The sequence below is a fragment of the Sus scrofa genome, chromosome 6 (genome assembly GCF_054392235.1).
Source record: "Sus scrofa isolate SSC_HxYL_T2T_F1_AM1 chromosome 6, Sscrofa_HxYL_maternal_Yorkshire_Landrace_v2.0, whole genome shotgun sequence".
Taxonomy (NCBI): Eukaryota; Metazoa; Chordata; class Mammalia; order Artiodactyla; family Suidae; genus Sus; species Sus scrofa.
The window spans coordinates 109,687,636-109,712,173 of record NC_139388.1 but is presented as its reverse complement, the minus strand read 5'-3'; the positions used below and the strand labels follow the sequence as shown (position 1 = coordinate 109,712,173).

Genomic DNA, 24,538 nt, shown 5'->3' with positions numbered 1-24,538 from the left:
CCATTCTCAGTTCTTTTTTAAAAAATACTTAGCTATTTTTACTTAGATAAATTCTTTTTTTTCATTTATATATATATATATGTTTCTACTGTACAGCATGGTGACCCATTTACACTTACATGTACACATTCTTTTTTCTCACATTACATGTTCCATCATAAGTGGCTAGACAGAGTTCCCAGTGCTACACAGCAGGATTGATAAATTCTTAAGTTCTTGAAAAGACTATCAAGTTGTGAAACAATATCTGTTAATGTTTATATTACAATTGAGGTAAATATGTAATAATTTAGAAAGAGGTTACACCTTTAAAGTATTAAGGAATATGACCTCTGCATACAATATTATTTTAAATTCCTTGGTAAAGTCTAGTGGTTATCTTCATAGAGGTTTAATTGCCTTTTGTCAGTTTTATTGCCACTTATTTTATATAACTTTTTGTTTGTATTATGAAGGCAATTTTTTTTAATCCATCATACTTCTAAGTGGTTATTACGGGCATTTAGGAAAACTCTCAGTTCTTTGTATATTTATTAGTTTTCTTTTTCTTTTTTTTTGTATTATCTCTGTAGATAATAAAATCACCAGCAAATTATGATCTTTTTCATCCTCCTTTTTAAAAGACACACTTGTTAGTTTTTTTTTTACTTTATTCCTTTGGAAACTTAAGGATCTATAATAGTAAGGGTGAGAGAGGGGATTTTTAAATGTGTTCATGATTTTAATGAGTGTGTTTACAGTTTTTTAAATGATGTTTTGGTTTTAGCTATTAAGATAACCAACTTGTTATTCACTCACGTGATAAATGTAGAAATCTGGAAATCATTCCCAGACTCCTCCCTTTCCCTTACCCCTACTCCCTACCCACTTCTTTGAATTCAATAAAATCTACCAGTAAATTATCCTAGTTGAGGGAGAAAAGATAGTAAATCAGGTAAAATAAGTTTAGGTATTAAAAGTGCTAAAAAGATACAGGAGAGCAGTGGTTTGGGGGAGGGCAAAGCCTCATTTATCTAGGATCTTCTTTTTTTTGAGGAAATGGCATTTAGGATGAGGTTATCTGGAGCCAAACCACCTGGATCTGACCACCAGCCCTTCTTTCTGCTAAATGGGTGACCTTCTGTGCCTTATTTCCTCACCTATAAATGGAGATAATAAATCCTTCTTCATAGGGTTCTTGGGAAGATTAAAGAATGAACCTCTGAGATCTCTGACTGCAGGGAGTGTCACTGATTGATAGCCCAGCTGCTGCACGCTGAAGCCCATGGTTGCATTTGCACAGAGACATTTCTCATAGGGGATTTGTCTAGTCAGTGACTGAGCATGGGAGGGACACTATGGCAGACCCATTTCTGGGGGACATTGGACTCCTCTTGACAGGTGACTTTGACTTATAAGCTTTGATGAGCATTTTAAAGAATGGCATGGCAATTTAAAATACATTTAGCTTTCCTCCCTTCCTTTCTTCTCTTCTTCACCTGGGCTCAGACTGGCATCATGGTCTGGTATCTATTCTGGCTTCTCCTTGCTGCCTCCTCATTTTCTCGTACAGATGTCCCCTCCTCCCAATACATTTCTTCCATGTTTAATTCTTAGTATCTTCTTGAAATCAGATTAATACCAATGAGTTAATCCATGTAATGCTTTTAGAATAGGGCTTGGTATAAAGTTTCAGTAAATTTGAGATATTATTATTATTATTAACTTGTGGGAAAGGAGCATTCTAAGCTGGAGGAACCACAAGTGCCATAGTGGGAAGCTTGGCAGATTCAAGGAACAGAAAGAAAAAGTGTTTCTAAATCATAATGATAAACTAAGAATGGGGCCAGATCATGTAGGTTCTTGTAGTCCATGGTAAAGAGGTTGGATTTTATTTTGCGTTAAATGACCTGAAGAAGATTTTAAGGGGGGAAGTCAGAGGATCATATATATCCTTTGAGAGGTCACTGTGGCTATTGTATGGAGAAGGGACTTCTGGGGAGCAAGAGAAGAGGCCAAAATACCACCTAGGAGACTTTTGGCAGTTCAGATGAGAAGTAAATAATGATGGCCGGGCTTGGGATGGAAGAGAGGGTATAATGTGAAATGGTTAGGTTCTGCTTTTTAGAGTTTGATGTGATAGAACTTATCTGAATTTTGGGGTTGAGAGAAAGAAGAATCAAGATAACTTCTAAGTTTTTTTACTGTGTACCTACATGGTTGATGATGCTCATATGTTGAGATGGAGAAGGTTTGGGGATGGGGGTGGAGAACTGGCTATAGAGCGGGAATCAGTAATTCTCCATATGATTCTGTAGATTCCCACTCCCACCCCTTAGCCCCACCAGGTCCCACTTCCTGTCTTTCCAGGCCTTTCCCTTCACTTTCTTACTCTATCCTGGTGGCACCCTCTATTCCTGGATGCTTTCTCCAGTAAAAGATGTTTCTTTTCCTCTCATCGCTTGTGCATCAGAACTCCATGCTTTCTCTTGCCATCTGTGTCACACCCCCTCTCTCCCACAAACTACTGCATTATGGAGATAACTGCGTAGATGAAATGTAGGGCTTGAGAGTTCTCTTTTTTCTTTTCTTTCTTTCTTTCTTTCTTTTTTTTTTTTTTTGACTGCTCCCAGACTAGGGGTTGAATCAGAGCTACAGCTGCCAGCCTACACCACAGCCACAGCAAAACCAGATCCAAGCCGCATATGCAACCTACACCACAGCTCACAGTTATGCTGGATCCTTAACCTACTGAGTGAGGCCAGGGATCGAACCTGCATCCTCATAGATACTAGTCAGATTTTTTACTGATGAGCCACAGCAGGAACTCTGAAAGTTTAGTTTCTGAAGGTAGCAAAAGTGAATGGGGATGAGTGGTAATATGGGATTAATTAGATCTATAAATTTGATAAGTTATTTAAGGTCTTACAGTAGCTAGTCTGTTCCACATCTGGAGATGCTGTATGTTGTGAATATGTATTGTGAATAATGTTGCTTCTTTCTTACTGACCATTAGCATTCCTTATTTTATGTATCTATCTATAATCTACACACACACACACACACACACACACACACACACACACACATATTTACTGTAAATGTGATGTGAGGGGCACATGATTTCCCTCAGGTACATTTTACCTAACAGTGCATATCTAAGTGTTTCCAATTTATTGTTACATGCATTAGTCTTTTTTTTTTTTTCTGTATTTTATATTCTTAAGAATGAACAACCACATTTGAGTTTGGTGAGTGAAAGGTTAAGAAACTTTGTTTAAGATTCTTAGAACATATTGCTAGATAAATTTCCCCAAAGATCTTCTACTTTATACCTTTATCAGCAATGTGTGAAAGGTCTGTTTTATGGCCACTTCTCTGTAGGTTACTAGAGCAAGAGGTGAGAATTCCATGGGTTCTGTATCCCTGGATACAGAGGGCTGAGTGTACTATGTCATTTTATATATGGGACTGGTGCATTTGTGGAGGATTTTTGTATCTAAATGGGTCCTGGAAACAACTAAGATATTTTTTGCAGGCCCCATTTAATGGTTCTGCTGTTTACTTTCTTGATAAGAGGCAACTCTGCTTGTTGGGGATGTTAGAGAATTGACGGGGCTACTTCCAATTGTGTAGTTTTATTTTAGAAGACTTTTGGTTAGATGCTAATGTCCTTTCTAAATCTTTTTCAATGTGAGTGAAATTTGTCAAAAGCTGTATGTGATCTGGTTCATATTTTTTTTATCATTAATTCTATTATGATTAGTTTGCATTTGAGACTCCTTCCAAATAACTAGATGAAGATAATACTTATTGGGGCTAGAGATAAATTTTTTTTTTCTATCTACAGTTGAGATATTTAAAGCCAAGGGGTAGGGTGGGTTCCTATGCCCAGAGGCTGTAGTTATAGAATTCTGTGTAGGGAGGCCTTGGGCATGCTAACAATCATAGCCTGGTTGAAGATGAAGACCCTTTAAAGAAGATGGAAAGAAGTGGCCAGTGAGGGAAGTGTGGCAAGTGTAGTCTTCACAAAGTGTTTCAATAAGTAGGGGATGGTCAGTTATGTCAAATGCTGCTCAGATGTCTTGGCAGGGTAGAGGTCATTGATGACTTTCATACATGCTATTTCAGTGGGTGGTGGGTATGAAAGCCTGATATGAGTGTGACGAGAAGAGGTACTGAAGAAATGGAAACAGTGAATGAAGGCAATTATATCTGAGAGTGTTGCTGTCAAGAAGATAAGGAAATATTTTTTAAAAAATTGGATAAGAGATTTTTGTTTTTCTTTACTCCATTTCATCTTTATGGAAGCATTTATACTTATATCCTTAAAGGCTATCATTTTGAAAGGACAATATATCTATTTTATTATCATAATCATGGGGTTCTGCAAAACTTAGCGGTAGTGTTTTAGGCATGTTGATAAGTAAATTTTTGTTCTACCTTAAGACAAGTTATTTTTTTAGGGTAAAAGAGTCTAGGTGCATATCAGGTAGCATATTTTACTTTTCTCAAGGAAAAAGATCTAAGGCACTTGTCAGAGCATCTGTTTTACTACATAGTCTTTCTGCCTTCTCATTTGAATGTTAGTGGCTGGACTTTCATTGTTCTAACTTTAATCACATCAATCACTTGAAAAATACCTGATCTTTCTTTTGGCCTCATTGTACTTTGTGTCCTTATTGGAAATTTAAATTTCCTTTTCCCACATTACTTTGACTTTTTTCCTTGAGTAAATGTTTCTAGGTTGCCCTCCCACTAGTGGGATTATTTTGATCAGTGTCACTTAACTGAACAGTTTTTGTTTGTTTGTTTGTTTGTTTGGCTTCTGTACTAATACAATTCTGGCTTTTCTTAATGTATAATTTACTAATAGGTTCCTGGTTCCCAAACATCTTTCCTCCATCAAAGCATTCATCACATTTTCACAGGGTTACTCTGTTGTTGTACATCTAACTCTAGTATGCTGTTGGCCATTATTTTTCTTTGTGATTTATTTTGTTTTTATATATGTATCTGTGAAGAGTGGAAAACTCATTTACTCATAGAAAGATGTATATTTTGAACTGTTTTGCCAGCAGAAATGATAGATTTTTTAAAATATTCTATTTTCTTAGTTTTATCTTTATATCAGTGACATACCTTTGTGGGTTGGTAGTTGTGTGTGAAGGCTATGGTTTTACGGCAGTAATGTCTTCCTCGGATAATAATTTTATGGTGTCACTTATTCATGACACCAAACTGTGAAATGAATCACACGGATCATATAACAATTTTCTCCCTTGCCTGTCCCAACACATTTGAAATATACACCAGTCATACCAATAACAGTGGTTTAATACAGTAGGTCCCAACAGAGAAGAGAAATGGGCTTGGTTTTTGGAAGTAGTCTGAACAAGTCCTGGGGAAATGATGTTCTTATTTCAAATATCTAAACCACACTTTCATTTTATTTTTATTTTTATTTTATTTTTTGTCTTTTGGGGCCACATCCATGGCATATGGATGTCTAGGCTAGGGGTCTAATTGGAGCTACAGCTGCCAGCCTACACCACAACCACAGCAACGCCAGATCCAAGCCACGTCTGCGACCTATACCACACCACAGCTCACGGCAATGCTGGATCCTTAACCCACTGAGCAAGGCCAGGAATCGAACCCTCAAATTCATGGTTCCTAGTTGGATTTGTTTCCCCTACACCATGATGGGAGCTCTTTTCATTTTAGAGTGGAGGGAATTGACCTGTAACCTTTATGTCTGTATTGTTTACCATGGTACCCCTCGTATCTTGCATAGTACTTGCTCAATAAATATCTATTGAATGAATAATGATACTATGAGATAGAATGGTATATGATTTGAACAAAGTCAAATGGCTTACAGGTTTTATAGCTGAGATTTCTGATTGCTTTTTTTTCTTTTGGTCAATTCTGTCATGCTTTTTAAAGAGAAGAAGCACTAACACCTCTTACTGGATAGCATTCACTCTCTCTCATTAAAAAATTTCCTTGCTGGTTGAGAACTTTCACAGCAGCAGCAGCTAATGCTGCAATAGTGCTTCCTATGTGTTAGTTACTCTTCTCATCTTCACAACAATTCTATGACTATTCATGAAACTTAATATATGATCTCTAGTTTATAGCTAATGAAACTGAGGCATAGAGAGATTAAGTCACTTTGACTAAGGAGACACAGCTATGCTGCTGTTGTTGCCATTGTTGCTCCGGTATTCAAAGCATATTTTAGGACTCCTCAATTCAATTCTTCTCAGACATGGTCTATATAAACTGTTGAAAGGGAAGAGCTTTTCAATCATTTATTAATTTTAAAGTATTTTTTGAACACATATTCTTTGCCAGAACTTGAGCAGAGCACTAGGGGAAAAGAATGAACATGATAGCTCTTAAGAATCTTAAGGAAAAGGCAGAATATAAATGTTATTGTAGAGGTGTTCATTTATTCAAATAGTTGAGAGGTTGTGGTGCATCAGGCACTGTGCTCTAGGTGTTTTGGAAAATCAATGCATAAGAGGCAGTGCCTGCCATCAAGGAAATTTTAGATAATGGGGTCACTGGCACATAAGCAGTTAAGATATAATGTACATGTTCTAATGGCGGTATGCATAAACTTTTGTTAAGATGCTAATTATTAGTGCTGAGCTGTGGGCATTAGGGCAAACCCATCTGCAATGAAATTACCAAGCTTTGTGACTGGAATAAATTGTTATGTACTGAGGAGAACAACCATGGAATGACTCCCTCAGTGATTGCATCAAAAAAGTAAACAATTTAAAGCTATAAATACCTGGTTATCAAGGGGATAATTAGTTAGATAAATTTAAAGGTATTTATGCATTTTTTAGGGTGATATCATGCTGGTACATCATTTAAAAAAACTGGCTTAACATTTTCTAATTTAAGCTGGAGGCCAAGCATGAATCTTGTTGCAATGTCACAGTGTATAATTATTGGACAGCCAGCAGCAATTTTTAAAGCAAATTTCACACCGTCTCTGAGACTAGTGTCATGCACTGCTAGTTTGAATTAGTTTGTGAAAGTTATTTATATATAAGACACTTTAAATTAATGAGACATAGCATCCCATTAATAAATTAGACCTGGAAATTTATGTTTGCAAAGGTGATATAGTTATAAATAGGTATGTTAATAAGCAAAGATGAAATATTCAGATTTTTATTTTCCTTTGTGACAAATCACCTATAAATTATTTTCTCCCTTTTATGTATTTTGTTAGGACCTAAAGCTTGGTTTTCAATATCCACTGGAAAACAAGTAACATGATTTGGGCTTAGCTTCCCCATGGTAGCCCTGTGATCTCCTGCTTCTTACCCCAGCCCAAGTCAGTCCCATCAGTGTCTCCCAGGCCAGTTCCTCCCTCCTCACCTTGTGACTCCTTTCCATAACAACTTTTTTTTTTTTTTGTCTTTTTTTTTTGCTATTTCTTTGGGCCATTCCCGCGGCACATGGAGGTTCCCAGGCTAGGGGTTGAATTGGAGCTGTAGCCACTGGCCTACGCCAGAGCCACAGCAATGCGGGATCCGAGCCGCGTCTGCAACCTACACCACAGCTCACAGCAATGCCGGATCATTAACCCACTGAGCAAGGGCAGGGACCGAACCCGCAACCTTATGGTTCCCTAGTCGGATTCGTTAACCACTGCGCCACGATGGGAACTCCCCATAACAACTTTGAAGTAACACTTGGCTTGGGGGCTTTGTGTTTGCCAGAGCGGGACTCCCCCACTCTCCCTGTATATCTAAGTAGCATAAGAAGGGACAGATGACAAATACAGTCCTAATATTCCTACTCTTTACTTTGTGATATATTTATTTCCCCTTTTTAAAGAGCACTGTGGACGAGGAACTAGTAAGCTGATTTATCAAGAATCCAAGCAGAAAATGAAACTGTGGTGGCAGCACAGGCAGAACTTAGAGATGATGTGCCTTGATGTGCCTGCCGGTCAGCAGGCAGAGATCTGGACAAAGTAAGGGTTTGATAGGAATGAAGATAAATAAAGGCTTGTTTAGAAGCAGGATCTACAAACAAGGAAGACTGGGCTTTAGGTGGTAGGCAGACTTTGAGTAGAAATAGGGAAAATCAAATTCCAGGTGTTTTCAGCCAGTACCATGGACAGCCCTCAGCGCTGCTAGTGCAGGTGTTGGCAAGGATGGCTGCCTCTGGCAGCACAGGTATGGACAGTGGTAGTTCTTGGCCCAATGACTCTAGGCATGCTAACGTGCCAGTAACAGTTCCACACATTGAAGAGGATTTGAAGTTGGTTATAATTAAGGGATACTTCTTTGTGTACTTTAGTAGTACAACAGTTTTTATACTCATGAGTAGCTTGCAGTTTTGAGGATGAACAACTAAACTTGGCCTCAAGGATGAGAAAAGTATGATAATATCTCACAGACCTCTGTGGAAACTGAGCAGCATTAAGTCATCATAGTTAAGAGTTCAGGAATTTCTGGCTTTGAATATCAGCTCTGCTACCAATTATCTGAGTTACTTATACTTTCCAAGGCACAGTGTCTGCATTTTGAACATACGCAGATGTTCATGGATGATAATAGTGGTACTGACACTAGAGGGGTGTTGAGAAGATTAAATGTTAGTATTTATTATTACAACAACAATAATTATAGTAGTCTATTGCATTTACTGTATAATATAATTCTACATATTCCATCAAACTTTCCCAAACCGTCCACATTATTGTTGCTGAAACTCAGCCTCTGCCCTCTGATGATGAATAGAAATGTGTAGACAGAGTTTGGGGTAAAGGAGAAAAAAATAGATTTATTGCTTTGCCAGGCAAAGGAGGCCACAGCAGGCTAATGCCTTAAATACTGTGCCCTTCATTGGGGAAAATTGCTGGGAGTTTTATAGTAAAAGGGAGAAAAATGGGGTTTCAGGTAAGAATCAGGATTGGGCAAACATACATTCTTCTTTCTTTGGGGGAAATCTTAGTCATCGAAGCTGGTGATCTTCTGGGTTATTGCCTAGAATAACAGTACTTGTAAAAAGGGCATATTGATCAGAAATAGGAACAAACTAGGAAAGTTCCTGAAAAACATCATGTGCTAATAATTCTTAACCCATAGGTATTTGTGCTCAGGGTGCCTCATCTTTAGCTCATAAGCGATTGTATTTAGGGTACAATCCAATGAGGAAGAAGCATAGGAAGGACTCCAAGCTGTTCAATTTTAAAGTATTTATTCCTAAAAGAAGCATAGGGAATATAACTTGTCTCTTAGGTGTGTAAGATACATCATTATGTGTATCCCTTAAGAGGGAACCAGGATCCTGCCCCAAGGTTGTACTATTTTGCTTGACTGTTTTTTGTCTTTTCATCTCCTTCCTTCCCTGACCAGCAACTGTCTATACCTGTCCCTTGGAACACAGTGAAGGCCATGGAGGCTGAATGAGAGCCATTTTCTAAAAACAAGAAATGGGGGACACAGGAGCCCCACAGGGCCCTGCTTGGTTACACTATCACATTGGCCTTAGGAGTCTAGTTAATGTTTTGTGTATTCTAGGCTTATTTGTATGAAAGTCTTTATAATAGTTAGCGTATGATTCTTCTTACATCAACAAAGTGAGGTACAACCCCTATACTTTGGTCTTTGTGAAAACCACTTCTAAAATACTTTATGATACAAATTAAAAATAAGAACCTGGAGTCTAGAGGTATAAATGTCTGGATCCTTGAGTGGACAAAGCTAAACTGCTAAATTCAACTTAGAGGTGTACACAGTGATCTCAGATTCACTTCTTTTAGCCTTGGTTTCTTCTTAATCATGTACAGATTTACAGATGACCCTATTTGAGTCTACTGCACAGTAATGCAGCAAAGGTATTTGAATGAGCTGGGTGGGAGTAGTAACAATTTTGCTATAAAAATTCATAATTCCAGTAACTGGTTGTGTGGACTATGGTATGTGTCAGAGAGAGAGGGAGCATTCTTTTCTTTTTCTAATAAAGAATATATAATTCACTGATATTATTTTCAGTACCTACAATACACAACCCATTAGTTCGGGTAGGAGAAAGCATTGTATGGTGAAGCATGGTCAGGATTGTTTTGAACCAGAATAGCTCAAGTTTGAATTTCAAAACAAAAGCTTACTTCACCTTGGGAAGGCATTGAACTTCTTTGAATCTCTGATCCCTTCTCAATAAAATGTAAGTAATATTTATTTTGTGAGTTATGGAAATTAGAGATAGTAGGAATCTAATAAATGGAATCTATAATTATTTTCATTGAATTAATGTCCCAAATCAGCCACTCATTTGCGTCAAATTTATTTATATTAAAAAAGTCTTGGAGTTCCTTGGTAGCCTAGGGAGTTAAGGATCTAGCCTTGTCACTGCTGTGGCTTTGATTGCTGTTGAGTCATGGGTTTGGTCCCTGGCCTGGGAATTTCATCATTCTGTGGGCAAAGCCAAAAAAAAAAAAATCTTTTGTGATTTTGCCCAAAGGTTAAAATGCTTCTTTAAAAGAGTCATCTTTGATTAATGGTTTAAACTTTTAAAATTAAAATGTTTTTAGAGTTTAGTTTATCTAACTTAAATATGTTAAAGTGCACATTTCCCTTATTTTTTGATGTTTTAAACTGAAATTTTAGTAGTTTCTTTCAGACAGTTCCATGACAATGTTCACACTTTATTTTGTTTTAGGTCACATGATATTTGTATGTTGTAATTAAAAAGTCTACCTGGCTATTGGATTTAAACAGACTGTTCATTAACTTTTACATTTTTCTGTATTATTATGTTTAAAATGAACTTCTCCATCATAGGGAAAACATGTTTTCCTTGGGATGAATCACTGTTAACTGATTCATCTCCCTCTCAGGGCGGAAGCTCAGTCTAGTGGTTCAAGCTGTGGTGAGTGAGTCACCTGTTCTGGTTCCGCTCTTCAATAGTTGGTTAAATCCCTTGTCCAGTGGAGGTGGTGCTTCCCTATGTGTACTCCATAGGGAGACTGTCAGAGTGATGAATTTGCACAAGGGAGACTGAGGAATGGGAGGGTAGGGAAAAGTGAAAAAAAGTTAGTCCTTATTTAAAGCAACACATTCACTATTCACCTTTTCCCATGGATCAGCATTGACTTTAGGAGGTTAGTGATAAATCAGAAGTGGTTGGAGTTCCCTTCGTGGCTCAGTGGTTAACAAATCCGAGTAGGAACCATGAGGTTGCGGGTTCGATCCCTGGCCTTGCTCAGTGGGTTAAAGATCCAGTGTTGTCATGAGCTGTGGTGTAGGTCGCAGACACGGCTTGGATCCTGTGTTGCTGTGGCTCTGGCGTAGGTTGGCAACTACAGCTCCGATTCAACCCCTAGCCTGGGAACCTCCATATCCCATGGGAGCGGCCCTAGAAAAAGGCAAAAAGACAAAAAAAAAAAAAAAAAGAAGTGGTTGAATATTGGGACGTCAATTGAAGATCAGAGGAGATAATGACCTATATAACCCTCTCCAATAGTGACACTGAAGTGACTTAATAGGCAATGAGTATTGATTGCTAATCTGAAGACAGAAGCCCTGTTAAAGGCTTTGTTATAGTGGTGTTTTCCTTTTAAATATCATTGAAGATTTTCTCAGTGTGGTTTTATTCTCTGACAGAAGAGGTACACATGGCTAATAGCAAAGATATTGTTAGTATTTTATAGTACTTGGGAAGCTTTCAGTTCTAAACAGGCTGTAGATTTAACATTTAGCATATGCAGTAAAGTGTGCTTTAAAGTATGCTGCAGTGGTTTCATGTCATTGTACAGCCATTTACAAAAGACTCTACAAAGGAAGAGATTTTCTTTAAAGAAACATCAGTAGAATTATAATTTCAGCATTAGAATAAGCTAGTCATCTATTTGTTAAATGGAGATATGGCAAGGCACTTTTCTAAGTTTTATGATTTGATATGTGTTTATTTAAATGTATAGACAAAGTTTTACAGTTTGTGTCATATTATTTAATTTTCTCCAACTCTGGGCTTCTTGGGTGTTAAAAAGGAACATGTTTTTCTCATGGTGTTTTTCCTATCTGTGCTGTTGGAGGGGGAACTTTCCTTAGGACCTTGAATTTTTGTCTTAGTTTGGATTTCTCAGGAAGAAGCTTCTAAGACAATGGCTTGAATGCACGTAGTTTATTTGGCAGTTGATTCCAGGGAATAGGGGAATGAGGAAGAGAAAGAAGAGAAGGAAGCCTTAGTGTGTTATCAAGCAAGTTACCATTGATGGACACTGCAGCCTGGTTGTGTTACCTGGGATCTCTGGGCTGCATGGAGAATGCCTCAGAGTTGTCCCCACAGAGGGGCCAGGAAGCTGAAGTTATCTCCATCCAGACGTGGCTGAAGGTTACTTCCTGGGACATTAACACTTATAGCTTGCCCAGGAACAGTTGGAGATGCTCTTATGGCTAGAACAAGACACAGGCAAGGAGAGAACAGAAGTGTTTCTAATAAGAATCTTCAACATTCTGGATGGTACCAAGTGGACATGAGCAGGCACAGACACTCTCTGCCACATATTCTTTCCTTTACAGTTATTTTTTTTTTCTGGCAGAAATTTCTCCCAGGTCTCTGACAATACATCTGTCTTCTTTCCTCCTTTAGAAGTATTGTCATATTAGCTTTTTATTTTGTGTCTATTTAAAAACTGTGGCAAAATATGCGCAAAGTTTACCATAGTAACCATTTAAAAGTGTATAGTTCAGTGACATTAAGTAGATTCACATTGCTGTGCACCCAGCACCACTATCAATCTCCAGAACTTTTTCATCTTTCCAGACTGAAATTCTGTACCCAATACAATTGGAATTCAATACAGAAATCAGTAACTCCCCATCTTCCTCTCTTTACCCCATTCTACTTTCTGTCTCTATGAACTTGACTATTGTAGGTACCTGATATCAGTAGAATCATTCAATATTTGTTGTTTTCGTATGACATATTTCACTTTGCTAATGTATTCAAAGTTCATCCATGTTATAGCATGTATAAAAATTTTATTTCCTTGTGAGATTGAATAATATTCCATTGTATGTATAGACTACATAGTTTTTTTTGTTTTTGTTTTTTGTTTTTTGTTTTTGGCTGCATCCATGGCATATGGAAGTTCCCAAGGCCAGGGACTGAATCTGAGTTGCAGCTGTGAACTATGCCGTAGCTGTGGCAATGCTGGACCCTTTAACCCACTGTGCCTGGCTGGGTATTGAACCTACAGCTCTGCAGCGACCTGAGCTTAACCCCTGCGCCATGGCGGGAACTCTTAGATCACATTTTATCTGTTCATTTTTAAATGAATACTTGGGTTGTTTTGCCTTTGGCTACTGTGAATAATGCTGCTACAAAGACATTGTACAAATATCTGTTTAAATCCCCACTATTATTTCTTTTGGGTATGTACCTAGACCTTGTTATCAGTTCTTTTGGCTATATACCTGATATGTGTGTGTGTGTGTGTGTGTGTGTGTGTGTGTGTGTGTGTATGAATATATATATATGATAAATCATATGGTAATTCTATGTTTAATTTTTGAGGAACTGCCATACTGTTTTCCATAGCAGCTGAACCACTTTCTATTCCACCAATATAGAAAGGTGTGATCTTTGTTATTTTCTATATTTTAAAAAATAATAACCATCCTGGTGGGTGTGATATTATTCTATCTCTTATAAAATATTTTAACCTTAATTTACCTCTGTTCTTTGAACATCTTTGGTGCAGAGCATAGCACATTTTAAAATATTTATGTAAAATTTAGTTGATCTAAAATGTTCTTTAAGTAAACACTTTTTGGGTCATAAATTGATACATTATCATTGTAGAAAATTTGGAGAATAGAAAAATATACAAAGGTGTTAAGAGAATTCACCTGTAGTCTTATGAATTAAATGTATTGATGAAAATGTACCTTATTTAATAATTTATTCAAGAATTATTTATATGATGTTGATTTTTAAAGCTTGGACTCCAAAGTTGGTGGTCTTAGAGTTAAATCCTGACTCAATATCTGCTTGACTCTCAAAACCTCAATTTCGCTACCTACAAAGGTAGGGATAACAACAATAACAGGATTGTTGTGGGGATTATATGTTTATCAAGCAATGGTGTGCTGTCAGGCAAATCACTACAAAATACTACAAAAATTACTTACACAAATATACCTGAGGCCTGCGTTTGCTTAATAGGCTATTGGGAAAAGAGACATTGATAAACAAATCACTGTAATAAATATATAATTACAAACTAAGAAAAATTCTGGGAAGAAATAAAGACACAGTTCTAAGATAGCATATTAAAAAAAATCTGACCTGAAAAATTAAATAATATGACACAAATTTACTCTTTTTTTTTTTTTTTTTTTTTTTTTAGGGCTGCGTATGGAAGTTCCCAGGCTAGGGGTCAAGCTGGAGCTGCAGCTGTTGGCCTACGCCACAGCCACAGCAACATGGGATCTGAGCTGAGTCTGTGACACCGCAGTTCACAGCAATGCCAGATCCTTAACCCACTGAGTGAGGCCAGGGATTGAACCCATGTCCTCATGGATACTAGTGAGATTTGTTAACCATTGAGCCACAATGGGAGCTCCCAAACTGATTCTTAATACTTTGCCTATAGTTTTTTTTTGTCCTTTTTTTTAGGGCTTCATCCGTGGCATATGGAGGTTCCCAGGCTAAGGGCTCACTAGGAGCTGTAGCTGCTGGCCTACACCATAGCCCCAGCAGTGCCAGATCCGAGCCAAGTTTGCGACCTATACCGCAGCTCACGGCAATGATGGATCCTTAACCCACTGACTGAGGCCAGGGATCAAACCTGCATCCTCATGGATACTAGTAAGATTCGTTTCCCCTGAGCCACAATGGAAACTCCCACTTTGCCTATACTTTTAAGTAAAGAACATATCAAATCATGAAACTTAGAAGAGCCAGTGATCTCAGAAGCCTTCCTTAGGAAGTGACGTTTGGAGGCATTTAAAGATTGAAGGATATGGAGTATAATCTATAAAAAAATCAAATTACTGTGTTATATACCTGAAACTGGTACAATCTTTTAGATCAACTATACTTAAATAAAAACATTGAAGAGGAGTTAATTGGACACATTGGATAAGTGTTGTCATGAGGGAGCGTTGTAGATAGAAGGAACAGTTTTCTTACGATGGAGGAAAGAAGACGACACAATGAGAATAGAGAAAATAGCACTAACGTCAAAATTGGAGAGTCAGAAAATGATTTAAAGAAGGGGAGATAATTGAGTTAATTTTTGAATAAAAAAGATTTTGCTGGGTAGAAATTGGAGGAAGGCAGATAGTACACTCCAGGCAGAAAGAGCATTTCAGAGGCTTTATTCGACTCCTTAGAAGGCAGCTTGATCATTTGCCGTATTGGGAGCCTAAAGGAGAAAGAAGGTAGCTGTTAAGATGGAGAAGTAGTCAGAGGCCAGATGACAAAGGATTTCAGAGCCACACAGATTCTAAACTTATCTGTGAGCAATGGGGAACCTTGAAGGAGTCATGGAGGAATATGACCAGATTTGCACCTTTGAAATAACACTCTGCAGGAAATGTGAGATATGGATTGGGAGTTGAGGTGAAATTGGAAGCAGGGAAACAAATTAAGGGGATAAGTCAATTATTTTGATAGCACTTCCAGGAGATGGTGAGGACCTAGATCAGAATGATGACTGTGGGATGAGTGATGTGAAGAGTTCGGAGAGATGAAATGTTAGAACAGTATTTAGTGACCCATAGGTATGGAGAAGGAGGGAAAGAAATGTAGAATAATGTAAGCTTCTGGTTTCGGTGAGTGGAAGGATTGGAAGTAGGTATTTGTGGCATTCCTCACATCCCTTTTTTGAATGTAGAGGAGAAAATAGGGACAAAGAATTTCAGTTTGGACTTGTTGGGTATAAGGTGGTTGAAGGCCACATGTTGGCTTGGAGGTAATAAGATTCCTTTGGGCTATAAATATAGATCTGAGAGATATTAGTATGTATATTGCAGTGAAAGCAATGAAATGTCTCCTTTGCCTCCACTGATTTCCTCATCTCCTCTTATACTTTGTGTTTCAACTTGAAAGTTACTTTTCTGAGAGTCTTTCCTTCCTTCCCAAGCAAGTGAGTTGCTCTCTGCACACTCTGACCTGAGCCTGTTGATTCCCAACACTCCTTAAATGCCTGTCTTGCTGGCATGATCAATGAGGGCAGCGACCATGCCCATCTCATTCCCTTCTGTGTATCCAGTGCCTAGCCAGATGCTTGGCACACAGGAGGCACTTAAATAATACATATTGATTGAATAAACAAATAAAGAAGATTGTCCAGGAAAAATGAGAACAGTGAGAAGGAAATGTCAGGGTCAAATTGAGAGAGATCAAATAGGATGAACTTTTAAAATGTCCTTTAAAAATCCAATTCTTGATCGTGGAGTTTCCTGCTGGCTCAGAGGGTTAAGGATCTGGCATTGTCACAGCTGTGGCTTGGATCACTGCTGTGTCACAGGTTGGATCCCTGGGCTGGGGATTTCTGCATGCTGTGGATGTGGACTAAAAAGAACCAGTTATTGATCTTGACCATTAATATTTGTTGTATTTTCTTCTTTTTTTCAGTGTATATTTAAAAAACGCAACAGTTATTTTTCCAGATATATAACACTTATTTTTTCCCACTTAATATTTTTTCATTTTTTTTGTTATAGTTGTCGAACAAAGTGTGTTAGCTATAATTTTTTTTTAATCAAAAAAGCATTGAAGAGGAGTTAATTGGATACATTGGGTAACTTTATCAAAATTACCTACTTTTTATCAAAGTATAGTTAATTTACAATATAGTTAATTTCTGCTGTGCAGCACAGTGACCCAGTCATGCATATATATATTTGCTTTCTTACATTTGTCTTCCATCATGGTCTGTCTCAAGAGATAGGATATAGGTTCCCTATGTTGTACATTAGGACCTCCTTGCTTATCCATTCTAAATATAAAACTTTGCATCTACTAACCCCAAACTCCCAGTTTATCTCACTTAATATTTTAACACAAGGAATTTCCTTATTAAGATGTCTTTATGTTTTACTTAGATGTTACTTCATTTTGTGGTTAGGTAGTAAGTTCATAGGCACTGACTTGCTATACGGCAGTGCATTTTATTCATACAGAGATGTTTTCACAGTTCCTATCTCCTGGTTGTCATGCATTTGTTTATTTACACATGAATACAGTCATTAACAATGTGAGGTTATATATAAGATTTGGATGTTGACCTCACAGGGCTCATTGTAGAATGGAAGAGACAGATGCACACACAATTAATTATAAAAAGAGAATAAGTACTCAACAGAGGTCTCTGCTAAGTACTAAGAATCTACAGTGAGGGCGCTCCCTACAAATGTTCACTGAAGTTAAAAGCCTGCTTCATGATGATATTTTAATTTTAAGTGCAGTTGTATTCTTTTTCTTAATTTTGCACAATGTGCAAATTCATTTTTGGATATTTCTCTTTTTAAGCTTTAGAACATATATTTGCTTCTATGCTTAGAGGGAAGAGAAACTGGCATTTATTACTTGTTATATGTAGCTTGGTACTAGGTGAAATTATTTCATATTATTTACTTTATTATTTTAATTCATTTTACTTTTTGTGTTTTGTCATTTAAAGGCTGCACTCGCGGCATGTGGAGGTTCCCAGGCTAACAGTCCAATTAGAGCTGTAGCTGCTGGCCTATGCCACAGTCACAGCAACACCAGATCCGAGCCGTGTCTGCAACCTACAGCACAGCTCACAGCAATGCTGGATCTTTAACCCACTGAGCGAGGCCAGGGGTTGAACCTGCGTCCCCATAGATACTAGTTGGATTTGTTTCCATTGCGCCACGATGGGAACTCCCATGTCATTTACTTTAATTTTCATTATTTCCTTCAAAAGGGGCTGTAGGTAACTTTATTTGACAGAAAAGGAAATTGAGGCACAGAATATTTAAATTATCTCCCCTTGATCACATGAGTCATAACTAAGTATTATGATTCAAATTGTATTCAAATTAAGGTCTGTCTAACACTAAAGACATTATGGGTTTATTATAGTCCTTCCTTCCGTCCATCCATCCTTCCTCTCTCCCTTCTTCCCTCTTTCTCCTCTCTCCCTCCCTTTCTTCCTTCCTCTTTCTCTCTTTTTTTAAAATTTAGTTTTATTATAGTTGATTTAAAATGTTGTAGTTTCAGGTAGTCAGCAAAGTGAATCAGTCTTACACATAAATATATCCATTCTCATTTCCAAATATAGGTTATTACTGACTATTGAGTAGATTTTCCTATGCTATACAGTAGATTCTATACAGTAGTGTATATGTGTTATTTCTACCCTCCTAATTCTTCCCTCTCCACAATGACTTCACCTATGGTAACCTAAATATATAACTCCATCTGATTCTTAAAGAAAACTAGGACCTTGAAAATAGACTTTTTGTACATAGAACAATATCTATATATTTTACATGACATTTTAATGTTATAGTACCCAATAAAGCTATTTGCTTTTTCACGATAATATGGAAATGTTATGACATAGAAAAATGACATTCATAGATAATTTCCATAATTTCTTTCTACTAATAATTTTATATCCTTCTTCTCTTCTGTTATGACCTTTTCTATATCCATTAAATAGGAGAAAAACAACTAACTTGATTCCCAGTTCTTTTAAATGCCTGTGGTAGCAGTAATGATAGACATTGAATCCCCCTAAATAATTACTGATCATAGAAAGAAAGAACATGGCAGTACTTGAGTTGTGAATTTGGTTGTTTCCCATATGTACATCTCATCTTCCCAACTAGGGCAGCCTTCCTCAGGCAGTAGCCGTCTCTTCCTCTCTCCCTTTCTTTCTCCCCCTCTCTCTCCTCTGCAGCCTCTTACCAGAGTGCTAGGTATAAAGTAAGTCCTTGATAAATATTCAGTTGATAGGAGCCAGGGGCTGAGCTGATCTCACACTATAATGTCAGCTGCTGAATGACAGTGTGGTCTGTGTGATTAATGTATTTATGTATTCAGCTTCTATTAACAATATCCTCCTGGCCTTCTTATCCACCCCCCATGTCCCTCATTCCTTATCCATGGATTTGTAGAAAGACATTCTGTAAACAGAACAGACTAGAGGAAAAATGTGCTGGGATAAAGGAGTTGGAGAGTTATTTATTTGAAAACATTTAAACAATGCATATAAACGTACTACTTCATATGCACGCACAGGTTGGTTGGCTATATCTACAACTAACAGTTTCTCAGCAGCAATAGCTAATATATTCATGAGATGGTGACTTTATCACATTAGCCCTGGCTAGTTTTTTTTTTTTTATTGTTTCTTAGGAGTATAGTACACAATGTAGCTAAAAATGTCTCTATCCAAGGTCATAAATAAATACATTGTATAAAGCAAATACATTGTATAAAGCAAAATGAAATACATTGTATAAAGCAAAATGAAATACATTGTATAAAGCAAAATGCAATGATTCTTGGTACCTAAAATATCCCAGCTAAAAAAAGCACTAGAAGAAATTATAAGTAACTGTTCTTTAGTTACCAGAAAGAGACAAAACATTTGCTGGATGACTTCTTTTTTCAAGAACCATTTTATTGAGATATGATTGACGTGCAAGAAGCTATGAATATTTAACATATACAACTTGTGTTCTGGGATAAGTATATACCCATGAAGCCTCACCACCATCATGCCATAAACATATCCATCACCTCCCAAATTCCTTCTGCCCCCTTTATTATTACCACGTGTGTGTATGTGGTAAGAGCACTTATATAAGTGCTTAGCAAATTTTAATCTATCTTTTCACACACAGGAGGTGGGAGTAGAAGTAGAATCAATTAGGAATACTCAGTTTTTACATGTGCACCAGTACAGAAAGGATAGTGCTGCTCAAGTCCACTTAGGATTTTTTTTTTTTTGCTTTTAGGGCCACACCTGTGGCATATGGAAGTTCCCAGGCTAGGGGTCAAATTGGAGCCGCAGCTGCCAGCCTGTGCCACAGCCACAGCAAAGTGGGATCTGAGCCATGTCTGAGACCTACAACACAGCTTGCAGCAATGCTGGATCCCTGACCCACTGCGCAAGGCCAGGGATTGAACATGCATCCTTACGGATACTAGTCAGATTTATTTCTGCTGTACCACAATGGGAAATCCTAGGTCCACTTAGATTTTAATCGTTGTCTTAGGTTCTACAGTACCTAACAAGGCACTTAAGGAGGTACCTTCTAACAAAAGGAATTATAAGAGAATTACTTGAATCACACATTTTGTGGGGCATTATAACTAATGTTTATGAAGCAGGTATAGCTATCCATATGTCTTTTGCTTACACTGTGAGGTTTTTAGACCATTGAAACCTTTTTTTTTTTCCCTATGGGAAGTTGGCATCTCTTCACTGGCCAGAAACAACCAGTCATCCTTAATATAGCACATGTTTTTCTTTGGGCTCAGTTCTATGGGGTCTTCCTTTATCCTAATTTCTGGATCCAGTCCACAATGTCTTGATCTATTACACAAGCTCTGGCTGTTGGCTTCTAGTGAATTGAGGTTCCTATTAGGCAAATTGTAGGGATTTTAATGTTCTCCCTGTAGACCCTTTTGGGTCAAAGCCAGGGCTTTGCTGATTATTAAGGACCTCACCTTCCTGGATTAATTGCAGGGGTTGTCCTTGTTCTTGCTGGTGGCTTTCTACACTCTGCCCTCATCTATCTGTTATCCTCTGTCTCTGTACCTGATGGAATGAGAGAGGTAATCTTCAATTCTTATGGAAAACCATTTTTTGCAGAGCAAATTTTGCTAAAAGTTTCACATGGAAGACTAACTCCTTTAGGAAATACTTCTGACGTAGGCTGGTACTTGGAAACATAGCCTTATAGTTTAATTTCAAGTAATTCATAGCCACAGCTATACTATGCTACTACAATCAAAGGGCCTTTGATCATCCTTTTATTTTAAGCAATATCAGTCAACTGTTAGTCACCATGGAACTTAAACTTTCTATTCAGATGCATTTTATTTAATCCTCTTTATTCATTGTTTTTGGATTACACAATTCTGATGTATTTCTAGCTCTTTTTGAAGTTTCACTGTTCAACTCAATAATGGACAGAGGTGAATACCTGACCCAAAGCCATTCAATGCATTTACTTGCCAGTGGACAGTCATGTTCTCTTTCTGGGAATCTGATTGATGAGGGATCCAGAATAGTAATTTGGCAGTGGCCCTATATGGCCATGAAAACTTTAGGCTAGTGGTTATGTTGGAAATTTGGCCAAATTCCAACTCTAGAAAATTGCGTGAACAAAGGGTTTGTTACGATAATTGGTATATCAAAGAAATCATTTCTGTGCCAGAAAGTGGGAAACAGAAAACACTAATGTCTCCTCACCTTTGCTAATATTTGAGAATTTACTATGTTATTTACTGTTTCACTGTCTTACTGACTTTCCTTCCCTCTGCTCATAGTTGAGTCTAAGAGGCTAAGATTATTTGGGTAAGTAACCTTGGTTATCTAGATGCAAGAATCATATGCTCATTCTTAGGAAAATTATATAGGAAAATTATAAAGAGATCTCAAGATCTCAAGGTTTTGGAACGTGCTCAGAAGGAAAACAAATTTGGGGTGGTGGTTATACTTGGTATTGTAAGGCAGTTTGGTTAAGTTCATCTACTGCTTAAGAGAATTGAGCTGCAAGATAGTGACTAGCTCTTGGAGTCCTTGAGAGAGCAGGGAGTAGTACTTTGGCAAAGGAGCACCAGGCCAGTTTTGAAGAACATCGTGGGCAAATCACCACTTTTGTTTCATACTGCATAGTTCCTGGTACTGGCATCCTGTTCCTCAGCAGAAAATAAACTCTAGAGGAGTGGGAGGATTTTATTCCCCTCAAAACATGAAGACATTATTCATGGAGGTTTTGAACTTACCATACTTGGTTAAATTAAATAGAAGCAGTAAAACTGAAGTTCATAGGGGCAGTATCAAGGTGTAGAGGTATCTATTCTATAGGATAAAATAATGACTACTACTTAGGAAACTTATGATGATTTCTATCTTTACAGTCAACATGCAACATGAGTATTAGTATTTTTATTTTATAGGCCAGGAACTTAACACTTAAGAGAGATTGCCTCATCATTTACTGGTATGAGTAAATGAATGAAAACCTAGGCACTTTGATTCCAATGACAATCCTGAAAGAATCCTGCTTTGGGAGTTCCCATTGTGGCTCAGTGGATTAAGAACCCAACGTTGTCTCTGTGAGGATGCGGGTTTGATCCCTGGCCTTGCTCAGTGCGTTAAAGATCCAGCATTGTCCCAAGCTGTGACAAAAGTCACAAATGTGGCTTAAGTCAGGTGTTGCTGTGGCCATGGTGTAGGCCAGCAGCTGCACCTCTGACTCAACCCCTAGCCTGGGAACTTCCATGTGCTGTGGATGTGGCTTTCAGTCTCTAGAGGATTTCTTATATTTTTCAGTAAAACACAGGATTGAGAACAGATTATCTATGTTTAATTTTTGAACAAATGGAGAAGTGACTTGGTCCTTAAGTAAAGCCTAAAACAAACAATTAAAAACCCAACCAACAATCTGTGGATTCTTTTTTTTTGGCTGTGCCCACAGCATGTTGAAATTCCCAGGCCAGGGATTGAACCTGTGCTACAGAAGTGGCCTGAGACACTGCAGTGACAATGCTAGATCCTTAACGTGCCCAACCACACAGGAGTTCCAACAATTTATGAATTTAACAGACATGGTTCCCCAGAAAATGCCATACAACTATCTGGGAGTATAAAATGGAGATACTTCATACTTAAATGTTCCTCAGGTTTCCTTAGGGATCTCATTTGTTATTCTGGGCCAAAGAGCACATGTCCAAAGTAGGAAGGGAGAACCTAGGGAGCCAGAGAGGATCTCAGACCTCTCTCTGATTTGCCTCTGCCTGTTAGCTGTTTGTATTTCCTATAACTTGTGAGTAATTATGTTCTATTACATGGCAAAGGGGAACTGAGGTTGAAGATAAAATAATGTTGCTAATATTATGACCTTAAAATAGGGAGATTAGGAGTTCCCGGCGTGGCGCAGTGGTTAACGAATCTGACTAGGAACCATGAGGTTGCGGGTTCGACCCCTGGCCTCGCTCAGTGGGTTAGGGATCCGGCGTTGCCATGAGCTATGGTGTAGGTCGCAAACACGGCTTGGATCCCAAGTTGCTATGGCTCTGGCGTAGGCCGGGGACTACAGCTCCAATTGGACCCCTAGCCTGGGAACCTCCATATGCCATGGGAGTGGACCAAGAAAAGGCAAAAAGACAAAAACAAACCAGCCAACCAACCAACCCAGGTTTATCTGATTCCAAAGTATTTGCTCTTCTGTTTTAGGAGCTCTGCTCTTATTAAAGGATGCCCCTGTGTAATTTTCTCTTGGATGATGGCTACAGTATTTGGTTTTCTGTTTTTATTTTTAAAACTTTCTTCTGTTGAATTCAGGTTTGTTTGCTTGTAGTGGGAAAGATGGCTTCCACCCATTCTCATGCCTAGTAGAGATTTTTCCCCAGGTTTTTGGATGGGCCTTAAAAAGTAGAATTAAGATCACTCTGAAGATTAATCCTGAACTTTTAAGATGAGTGAGTCTGACTTAGAAGTCATATAAATTAAAAATATTTACGTCTTTGAGAAAAATTTCTTACCTGCCAAAATTAAAGATAAACTTAAAAACATAATGGTTTAGTATGGTATGGTTTTAGGTGGTATCTTAAGTTGAAAATTTTTTTTACTGTTTATAAGATTAGATCATGAACATTTGGAGTCAGAAAACCTTTTGTTTAAATTGAAGCTTCTACTTGTGTGATACTGGAATGATTATCTCTGAGATTTCATGTCCTGATTTTTAAAATGGGGATAACATGATTAAGTAAGGGTCAAATGAGAATTTGTGTGGAGCGCAATATAATCCATAAAATACTATACAGATATAAGGTGTAATAACTATTATTGTTATGAGATTTGAGGGAGAATATATGAGTCTATTTGAATACAATTCACTTGTTATATTAAAAGTTTGGCTGATTATTGTACCCCTAAGGAATTACTACTGTCTGTTTGTACAATTACTGGCTGATCAAGAAAAAATTATAAATCAATTTCAATAACACACATTATTATTCTCTTTCCCAAACTGATTTAGATCACAGAGGTCCCTCAGTGTTCAGAACTCATAACATTTGTTGTTTATAACAGTGGTTCACAGACTTGACTGCACATCAGAATCACAGGAGGAAATTAAAAAAAAAAAAAAACCTGGGCCCCATGGTGAGATATTCTGATTCCATTAAAAATAGAAAAATTCCTAGTGATTCTGATTACTACTCAGGTTTGGATGCCACTAGTATATGCCAGTCTTTTGATAGTCAGTAGCCTTATTTAACTTGTTCTGAGAGGTAATTTTTAATGTTTTAAACTTTTTTCTGTTATGTTGTGAGTTTTGTATTTTCACAAAAG

At 37.6% G+C, this 24,538-nt stretch overlaps 1 protein-coding gene across 1 annotated transcript in view; it reads left to right on the top strand.

Annotated features, from left to right (window-relative positions):
- LOC146402748 (uncharacterized) overlaps positions 1 to 24,538 on the top strand; it is a 432,710-nt gene that overhangs the window by 22,488 nt on the left and 385,684 nt on the right. The gene's annotated exons all lie outside the window — the stretch shown is intronic.